Source organism: Diaphorina citri, unplaced genomic scaffold, assembly GCF_000475195.1.
Source record: "Diaphorina citri unplaced genomic scaffold, Diaci psyllid genome assembly version 1.1 scaffold1550, whole genome shotgun sequence".
In the NCBI taxonomy this organism is placed as follows: Eukaryota; Metazoa; Arthropoda; class Insecta; order Hemiptera; family Psyllidae; genus Diaphorina; species Diaphorina citri.
In genome coordinates, this window is record NW_007378976.1 from 44,699 (window position 1) to 55,307 (window position 10,609).

A 10,609-nucleotide genomic window follows, 5' to 3' on the forward strand; every position below is an offset into this window, starting at 1 on the left:
ACTGACTGTTGCAGGGCCCACTCAGCCTCGTGAGGAAAATGAGTAGTTATGTAATATAAATGTGCATAGCGACCGGTGCCAGCATGGTAGGTAAACAACATTAAGCGCTGGATTATTGAGATATTTGGAAAATCCTACAATGCTGCAGTGAGCACCAAAGTTGTGATACAATAAAAAATAATAACACAAAAAAGGCCATTCATTCATTAATTCAAGATTTTTAAGTTGCAACCGGTTGCAACCACAAAGGGAGGCCGGGGCAGAAACTTCATGTGAAAAAAATGGATCCCCCAAATTTTTTTCTGAATCGGTGTCTCGGCGTTTTTCTGAGCAGTTCTTGAGAACCATACCTACGGTCAAGACTTTATAAACACCCTGTATACAATATCTCTCTCCGTACTCCGTATAAGCAAACTGGAGTATGCCACTGTCATCTGGGCTCCTAAAGCAAACTTTTATGTGTCAATATTGGAAAATATACAAGCTAACTTTCTGAGGTCCTCATTCAAGAAAGAAAATGGTTTTTACGTTTACCCAACCTACACCAGTGACATTTCATGCTTCATTGTCAGTATCAGTTGAAGATACATACATGTCCAAATTTATCCCCAGTAGAACCGCAGGTGTAATATCGGAGCTACTATAATGATCAACTGACGTGTGCACAGACAAATGAATTCAGCAGTCTCCAAAACTCTTTTCGTGATGTCTTATGATAGCTGTACTTCATTGTCAGTATCAGTTGAAGATACATACATGTCCAAATTTATCCCCAGTAGAACCGCAGGTGTAATATCGAAGCTACTATAATGATCAACTGACGTGTGCACAGACAAATGAATTCAGCAGTCTCCAAAACTCTTTTCGTGATGTCTTATGATAGCTGTCGGCCGTGCGTCTGGCCAAGAGCCGACCTCTCAGTGTGAATTCATCCGAGAAAAAACACACTGAGAAAAAAACTAGGGTGCCGGCAGCCTAATCGGGTGACTGAGTGCCGGCATTCTAATATTGAACTCTATATCGGGAAGCTAGACACTATAATATAGCATTCCAACAGCCTAAATCAGGGGAAATAGTCCAAAAATAAGAGTTCTTCCACCCTAAACTTGTGGCACCCTGTCACTCAGTGCATGTATTCGTATTTTTCCTCAATGTTGCCAGCCTGCGAGTAGTTAGCTTGGTTGGTAGTGCGTCTGTCTTGTAAGCGCTAGATTTTATTCTGAAGGGATAAGGTTCGTTCTCGGAACGGCTGGCCTTTTCCTATCCGATTTCGGGACGATAAGACCCATACAAGACTTTATAGTATAGCATTCTAACAACCTAAATCAGGGGAAGTAGTCCAAAAATAAGAGTTCTTCCACCCTAAACTTGTGGCACCCTGTCACTCAGTGCATGTATTCGTATTTTTCCTCAATGTTGCCAGCCTACGAGTAGTTAGCTTGGTTGGTAGTGCGTCTGTCTTGTAAGCGCTAGGCTGCGGACGCCCGCCCGGGCCAGATTTTATTCTGAAGGGATAAGGTTCGTTCTCGGAACGGCTGGCCTTTTCCTATTCGATTTCGGGACGATAAGACCCTTGTTACTGTTCCCTCCATCAAACCCCTCATAAAAAAGAAAAAAATCCCTCAAGGGGTTGCCTTACATCTCAACCGCTTTCGTCCACCTTCTCAGACCGCTCAGATAATCTGAGCAGCCTCTCTTTACTAGATTATGTTGGATTTCGAGATGAATCATGAATGTGGTGACGTATTCCAAGTACAAGCAACTTTCAGAATGCTCTCCCTCTGGAAAGCTTAATCAATAATTGAATGGCTAAGAAACAGAGCGGTCCAAGTCCAAAAATAAAGCGTTTTGAGTCAAATGGAGTCAAAGTTTAGGACTAGTCAAAGTCCAAATAGAGATAGCCATTTTGTTTTTAGCTCTCATTTCAATACTAAAGTGAAGTTAGAAACCAATATAAAAAGATAGATCTTTTCCCGCTCTTTCCAACGATATTACAATACTCAAAAAGTCCAATAAATAATAACAACAGAAAGTCGTGGTAATGTTCATACCTTTATCTTTTGGTCTCCTTGGGGACTTTGGGGACTTCCTTTGGGGACTTATTCAGAATTTGGTTTCCTTAGAACTTGGCCTTATTTTCACCTTTGCGGGTTTTGGTCGCGCTCTGTTTTATCGGGCCAGATTCCGCATTGGCGAGTAGTTAGCTTGGTTGGTAGTGCGTCTGTCTTGTAAGCGCTAGGCCGCGGACGCCCGCCCGGGCCAGATTTTATTCTGAAGGGATAAGGTTCGTTCTCGGAACGGCTGGCCTTTTCCTATCCGATTTCGGGACGATAAGACCCATACAAGACTCAAAAAGTCCAATAAATAATAACAACAGAAAGTCGTGGTAATGTTCATACCTTTATCCTTTGGTCTCCTTGGGGACTTTGGGGACTTCCTTTGGGGACTTCCTTTGGGGACTTATCCAGAATTTGGTTTCCTTAGAACTTGGCCTTATTTTCACCTTTGCGGGTTTTGGTCGCGCTCTGTTTTATCGGGCCAGATTCCGCATTGATCCAGAATTTGGTTTCCTTAGAACTTGGCCTTATTTTCACCTTTGCGGGTTTTGGTCGCACTCTGTTTTATCGGGCCAGATTCCGCATTGATGCTTCGTGCACGATTCTAACAAAAGAATCAATGCATACTCATTGATGAGCAAAGTGATAAGAACTAAATGGCGGTTATATTGTTGATCAAACTCAAGAGAGACTCGAGATGAGGAATTTATGTAAAAAATAAAACCTCTTGCCTGTGACCAGTCAGGTTTAGCCTGAGTTGGTATCACCTTGCTTACTTTCCGTGTCCTCAAATGTCATCGAATTTAGATTTGAATACTGTCGTAAAGATCTGGTGGGTGGTGAAATAACCGGCGGTATCCTTAGATCTAGCTGCGGGAGGTGAATAACGCACGGGGACTGTTAGCTCCTGGACGACTGACCCTGCTAGCTTGGTTTCCTTCTTACTTATACTAGCAGAGTCGGTCTTATCGGTTACTTTCCGTGTCCTCAAATGTCATCGAATTTAGATTTGAATATTGTCGTAAAGATCTGGTGGGTGGTGAAATGACAAGTCCGGCGGGCGGTATCCTTAGATCTAGCTGCAGGAGGTGAAGAACGCACGGGGACTGTTAGCTCCTGGACGACTGACCCTGCTAGCTTGGTTTCCTTCTTACTTATACTAGCAGAGTCTTGTGGTGGCGTGTGCACATTCGTACAATACTTGTCATTCAAAAGAGTTACACATTTCTGTTGGGTTAAATCAAAATCCCGCTTTTAAAAATAATTAGTACCAATTTTCACCACTGTGGTGGCAGCACCTCCTGAGGGCTTTTTGTTTTGATTTGGAATGTTTTGAAAAAAATTTATTTATTTATTTATTTATTAAAAATCCCAGATGGGATAGTTTACAATACAATTCAGTAAAATACAATTAAGTGAATTTGGAGCTTATAATATAACTAAAATTACCTATGTAGTCAAGGTACTGACTACCTAGCTAGATATTACATTTTAATCTTTTTATGATTTCCCCTATATTCATGCTAATGTCCAAGTTGTTGTACATATTATTGAAGTTGGACATTGCGATTTCAAGTGGGGTTGTTAATCTATTTTTGGGGATACTTAAGATTTTTTTACAAGCTATCTGACGTAAAAGTACGTGCTTTTTGCATTTATAGAGGATGATGAGCAATCTAGGTAACTGTTGGGTATCAAAACATACTAGTCTTTTATTAGGTACTAGTATTCGTCATTAGGTAGCCGAGCTAAGAACCTAATTATAACTTGATAACTGTTATTAAAGCTATAAAATCGCTATTTATAAATTAATAACTTCGATCAGTGGCGGACTTTTCGTGAAATACCTAGGGCAGTATATTGCTTAACTAACATTTTATAGAATAGAATACTAACTGGAGGACGTTAAACAAGGAGTATACCAGCCTGACATTTCCTTGCTAAAGAAACAGCAAAGGTTGAGTTAGTTAGCTTAGTTGGTAGTGCGTCTGCCTTGTATGCGCGGGTTCGATTTCCGCCCGGGGCGGATTTTATCCTGATGGGATAATGTTCGTTCTCGGAACGGCTGGCTTTTTCCTATCCTGTCTTCCTTCTCTCTTCGATTTCGGGACGATAAGACCATAGCAGTTACAGTTCCCTCTATCAAACCTCTTTAAAAAAAAAAAAAAATCTGTAAGGTCAAATAAGCTTAATTCCTCCCCTGATGTCAAATAAAATCATTTCTTCCCCTGATGGTGAGTATTGTAAACAAGAAAGAATGAGGATATTTATATCCGAACAGCATCTTTTCTGGAACGGTCTCCTCCCCCGGACTTTATATTAAATTTATTGCTTCTTGGCATCCTATCAGGTATTTACAACCGAACATCATCTTTTCTGGAACGAACGCCTCCTCCGGACTTTATGTTTATAGCTTCCAATGTCTCCGAAATGAATAAAGCATTGTGATGTACGATGTACCTATACCTCCTTTTATATACTTCCTCTGGAGTACTGGGGGGGAGATAAATGATACCAAGGAGAAGGAGAAGAAAAGGAAGATGAGGAGGAAGTGGACGAAGAGCGAGAAGGGAAAGAACAAGAGGATGAGGAGGAGAAGAAGAAGGGAGGAAGAAGAAGGAAGAAGCGAACATCACAAAAAAAAAAGAAAAAAAAGACGGAGGCGTTGCATATTGCATAACTCTGGGCAAGGCACGGCGTCTTCTTTCAATACAATTTACAATGATTCCAAAACCTCTTGGCAAACATTAAAGGTCTTGATGGATGGATGCTTCGGTTTTAAAAGATTAAAGATTTTTCTATAGGTACTTCGCCAGCACCTAAATGGGAAGTATTGTGTCTCATATCGCCCATCTGATGAGGGACATACTACAGGATGTACATACTACGAAAATACTAGGGTGGCCGAAATCTTTCTTTTCACCCTGTACAATATTCTACTCAAACGTCCCCTCTCGTGGTGAATACCCTTCCCCTTTCCCCTACCACCCTACATTTCCACGCGAGCATTTCCCCTCCATTAGGAAAATCCCCCCACCACCCATCGCCCATCTGATGAGGGACATACTACAGGATGTACATACTACGAAAATACTAGGGTAGCCGAAATCTTTCTTTTCACCCTGTACAATATTCTACTCAAACGTCCCCTTTCGTGGTGAATACCCTTCCCCTTTCCCCTACCACCCTACATTTCCACGCGAGCATTTCCCCTCCATTAGGAAAATCCCCCCACCACCCCAAATTTTCAAAGAAAAATTCAATATGGCGGTAAAGTTTGCATGCATGTGAGTGTCCAAAAATATTTTCTTTTAAGATTTCTTTTTTACTTTAAATTTTTTCCCCTAAAATTTTTCGTGAGTGTTTTTTCTACTATTTATCTAAAATTTCAAACTTTCTAATTATTTTTTTTCAAATAAAAATTAATCATTTTAATCGTGTTTGTTTTGTGATTTCTAAATTTTTTTGATAACTGCTTTTTTAGAAAATCCTCTATAGTAAATAAGTGAATAGTTTTCAAACTAAAAATAACCTTAAAATCTCTAACTAAACAAAGCGTAGCTCTAAAAATGTTTTTTTTTTTTTTTTACATCAGTAGATAAATAAAGTTGAATATAAAATAGTAGGGAGTACTGGTTTCTAAATTTTTTTGATAACTCTGCTTTTTTTTAGAAAATCCTCTAGTAAATAAGTGAATAGTTTTCAAACTAAAAATAACCTTAAAATCTCTAACTAAACAAAGCGTAGCTCTAAAAATGTCTTTTTTTTTACATCAGTAGATAAATAAAGTTGAATATAAAATAGTAGGGAGTACTGGAAAATTGAGGTTACTCTACAAAAACGGTAAAAATAACCTTCAAATTCTTTTAATAACCTACCTATTTAGGTATTGCTTTTACATTTTTTACTCTCTATCATTGAAAATTACCTACAATAAACATCGAACAGTAAAAATTCCTTACTTTTTTAAGCCTAATATATTGAAAAATTTTCAAGATAACAACAGAAAAATTGAAAAGTTTTTCGTGTATTCGGACAGGAAAGACAAATATCTGTACAGCTGTCTACTGCTTTTAAGAACAACCTATTTTTCCTTCCCTAGATACCGAGATACCGTATGTTCTATCATATTTCACATACTGCCTGGGTGATCAGAAATGAAAATAAAATAAAGGATAAGGAAAATGAGTTAAATGAGCACTAAGGAAAGGTAAAAGTGTCCAGCGGTTCGGTTAGGTTAGTCGACTTCATAGTAAAAAGTTGCCGGTTCGAACCAGGAACACTTCATCATTCCACGAAGGTACCGCGAAATTTTGGGGGGGGGAAAATCTGAAATCAATGTTGCTTATGCCAGCTACTCACTATCAGGTAGACCTGATCAGGTGTACCTGACATATTTAAGATGAGCACACACAGGTAAACTTGATATAGGTACCTGATGAGCACATACACTATCAGGTAGATCTGATCAGGTGTACCTGTCGTCAGGTCTACCTAATAGTGAGTGGCTGGCCTTAAATTTAATACCTATAGGTACAAATTAATTACCTACAGGTACCTAGGTACATATCTATGTCCCAGTATAGGTACAATACTCGTACAAACTAAAGGGAAGAACGCCAATTCGGTCCCATGACCTTTTTTCTTAGGGTCCCGTACACCTGTAATGACTTGGAGTTTAATTTTTAACCATATTACAACGTTCTTTTTTCTGTTTTTCACAAGTAGAAGATTCTGCTTTATTATTCGTACCTACTTAATCCATCAGTGAAAAAGAAAGCTCCTTTTTGTGTTCAACTTAACCCTCTAATAACATTAATCACTGCTCTAATTGTGAAAACTCCTTTTTGCATTTAAGCTTTTTTAAGCCCATATTGAAAAATTTTCAAGATAACTAGGTACAGAGAAATTGAAAAGTTTTTCGTGTATTCGGACAGGAAAGACAAATATCTGTACAGCTGTCTACTGCTTTTAAGAGCAACTTATTTTTCCTTCCCTATAGATACCGAGATACCGTATGTTCTATCATAATATTTATGATCCGTATGTTCCCAGACAGTATGGGTGATCAGAAATGAAATGGAAATAAAGGCTAAGGAAAATGAGCACTAAGGAAAAGTAAAAATGCCCAGCGGTTCGGTTAGGTTAGTCGACTTCATAGTAAAAAGTTGCCGGTTCGAACCCAGGAACACTTCATCGTTCCACGAAGGTACCGCGAAATTTTGGGGGAAAAAATCTGAAATCAATGTTGCTTAGGTCAGCCACTCACTATCAGGTAGTCCTGATCAGGTGTACCTGACATATTTAAGATGAGCACACACAGGTAAACCTGACAGGTACGGCCGAAAAGTTCCGTCTGCCAGATCTATACCTGATGAGCACATACACTATCAGGTAGATCTGATCAGGTGTACCTGACATATTTAAGATGAGCACACACACAGGTAAACCTGACAGGTACGGCCGAAAAGGTCCGTCTGCCAGATCTATACCTGATGAGCACATACACTATCAGGTAGATCTGATCAGGTGTACCTGACATATTTAAGATGAGCACACACAGGTAAACCTGACAGGTACGGCCGGAAAGGTCCGTCTACCAGATCTATACCTGATGAGCACATACACTATCAGGTAGATCTGATCAGGTGTACCTACCTGTCGTCAGGTCTAGCTAATAGTGAATGGCTGGCCTTAAATTTACCTACAGGTACAAATTAATTACCTACAGGTACCTAGGTACATATCTATATCTCAGTATAGGTACAATACTCGTACAAACCAAAGGGAAGAACGCTAATTCGGTCCCATGACCTTTTTTCTTAAGGTAGTCGACTACCGTATACCTGTAATGACTTGGAGTTTAATTTTCAACAATATTACAACGTTCTTTTTTCTATTGTTCACAAGTAGAAGATTCTGCTTTATTCGTACTTAATCCATCAGTGAAAAAGAAAGCTCCTTTTTGTGTTCAACCTAACCCTATAATAACATTAATCACTGCTCTAATTGTGAAAACTCCTTTTAGCATTTAACCTAACCCTATAATAACACTGGTCACTGCTTATTTGTGCCAGTTCTTTTGGTACCTAGCGATCACTCTAAAGTTTCAGACTAGGAAGATTCAGCTCTAAGAACATAGTGCTTGTGATGTGTTGATAGAAAGAAGAAAAAAATCAGGTAGCTATCTATTTAAGTGTGGGACCCAATCGGGACTAGACCCTCACAAACCCGGGACCCAATTGGTAGCAGAAAACAGGTTTTGGGACCGAATTGGTTCCTCCCAAGTATAGTTATATACTTTCAACCTTCCTACGTATACCAAACCAAGACAATAATAAATGCGACTACAAACTTAAGTAATGAGAGAGAGAGAGAGAGAGAGAAAGAAAGAGAGAGAGAGAGAGAGAGAGAGGAGAGAGAGAGGAGAGAGAGAGAGAGAGAGAGAGAGAGAGAGAGAGAGGGAGAGACTTCCCTCACCCTCCCTCAGCCTCCATACTAAACAGGTGGTTGTCCATTGTATTTTAGGGAGAGAGTGAGAGAGAGAAATGGAAACGGTCAAACTGAATTTTTACATGGTTTTTATTATACAAGAAGTATCTAGTTAGAGGGATGGCAAAGAACTTGTTAGCCAATCTAGTTTGGAGCACAGAGCATCTGAATTGTAAGCGCCAAGTCGCGGGTTCGATTCCCACCCGGTGCGGAATTTACCGTACACAGATAAGGTTCGTTCTCGGAACGGCTGGCTTTCTCCTATCCTGTCTTTCTTCTCTCTTCGATTTCGGTACGATAAGACCTTAGCAGTTACAGTTCCCTCTGTCAAACAGACACCCCGCCCGTAACCAATATATCAAATGTGTTTGGCACATTGCATAATCAAACTTGAAAGCCGGCGTGCATAGAATTCGAGTGATTTTGAAATCTTAGCCAGGTTCGGAGATAGAACCTTAACACGTTCACCGCCGAAGCCTTTTCGAGTATATGCTCCAGCTGGCCACGCTGATTTTGAACACTTGCTCAATTTGGGCTGAAACCCCTAACTCGTTTTTTTGAAAATTGGACTCCCATCTTTTTTCCCGTGGGGTCTTCAGATAGAACCTTAACCTCACTAGTTCCCATAATGGTTTACTGAAAATAAGCCCATTTGGACAGTCGAACTGATGATTTTTTCCGGCCCCCCTCTGGTTGGGTGTGGGCTAATGTGAGGACCTAGCTTGTCGCCGAAAGAAAGATGAAATCCACCTCATTAAAGAGTCTAAAGACCTTAATACAGCCAGCCTAGTTAGCTCCTCACTAGTTCCCATAATGGTTTACTGAAAATAAGCCCATTTGGACAATCGAACTGATGATTTTTCCCGGCCCCCCTCTGGCTGGGTATGGGTTATTGTGAGGACCTAGCTTGTCGCCGAAAGAAAGATGAAATCCACCTCATTAAAGAGTCTAAAGACCTTAATACAGCCAGCCTAGTTAGCTTAGTTGGTAGTGCGTCTGCCTTGTAAGCGCTAGGCTGCGGGTTCGATTCCCGCCCGGGGCGAATTTTATTATTGAAATCTATATCGGGAAGTTCGACACTATAATATAGCACTCCAACATCCAACAACCTAAATCAGGGGAAGTAACCCAATAATAGAGTTCTTCCACCCTAACTTGTGGCATCCTATCACTAATTTTTTTCTCAGTGGCAAGAACGTAAAGTAACCGGGTGTTCTCCTTTACCGTAGGCCAGACTCGGGCGGGTGGCTTGTCATCGAATGGAGGATAAAACCTCGTCCCTAAACACCTCAGTAGTTATAAAATGACATGAAACCTCCCCTTAAAGAAAAAATAGAAAGAGACAAAATAAGTAGGTAGATCTTTGGTTGAGGTGGGAAACTAAAATGTGATAATGTGAACTCAACACATAAGAGAGAGAGAGACAGGGAGTGAGAGAAGGAAGGGAGAGGAGAGAGAAGGGAGAAAGAGAGAGAGGGAGGGAGAGAGAGAGAGCTACAGGTGTTCAAAGTTCAGAAAGATCTCTGTTTACCTGAGGAAAACATTTTTTTTTTGGAAATTTCATATTTTCTGTGGGATTTTACACAGTGTTTCCAGTGGTGTGGGGTGAGATTTTCAAAAGGGGAAGCTATAAACTGAGATATACAGTATGTCGATTTTCCGTTTTACTGGTCTATGGCCGTATTTATCAACAAATAAATCGCTCTCAAGTCAGCCTGAAATAAAATTTAGCCAATCAGATGTTTGAAATTGAAGCTTTTTTTTTTTTTTTTGAAGAGGTTTGACAGAGGGAACTGTAACTGCTATGGTCTTATCGTCCCGAAATCGAAGAGAGAAGGAATACAGGATAGGAGAAAGCCAGCCGTTCCGAGAACGAACATTATCCCATCAGGATAAAGCTTTTCAAGAGGTCTGATAAAGGGAACTGTAACTACAGAGGTCTTATCGTCCCGAAAGCGAAGAGAGAAAGAAGACAGGATAGGAGAAAGCCTGCAACCCTTTTGAAAACGAACCTTATCTGTTTGGGAAAAAATCCGCCCCGGGCGGTAATCGGCCCGGCA

At 40.2% G+C, this 10,609-nt stretch overlaps 1 long non-coding RNA gene across 1 annotated transcript in view; it reads left to right on the plus strand.

Moving 5' to 3' along the window:
• Positions 1-10,609, plus strand: part of LOC113470388 — a 15,689-nt gene that overhangs the window by 1,545 nt on the left and 3,535 nt on the right. Inside the window, exon 2 of the long non-coding RNA XR_003393456.1 lies at positions 5,684-5,686. This is a non-coding gene — a long non-coding RNA (uncharacterized LOC113470388). The remainder of the gene's footprint in view (positions 1-5,683; positions 5,687-10,609) is intronic.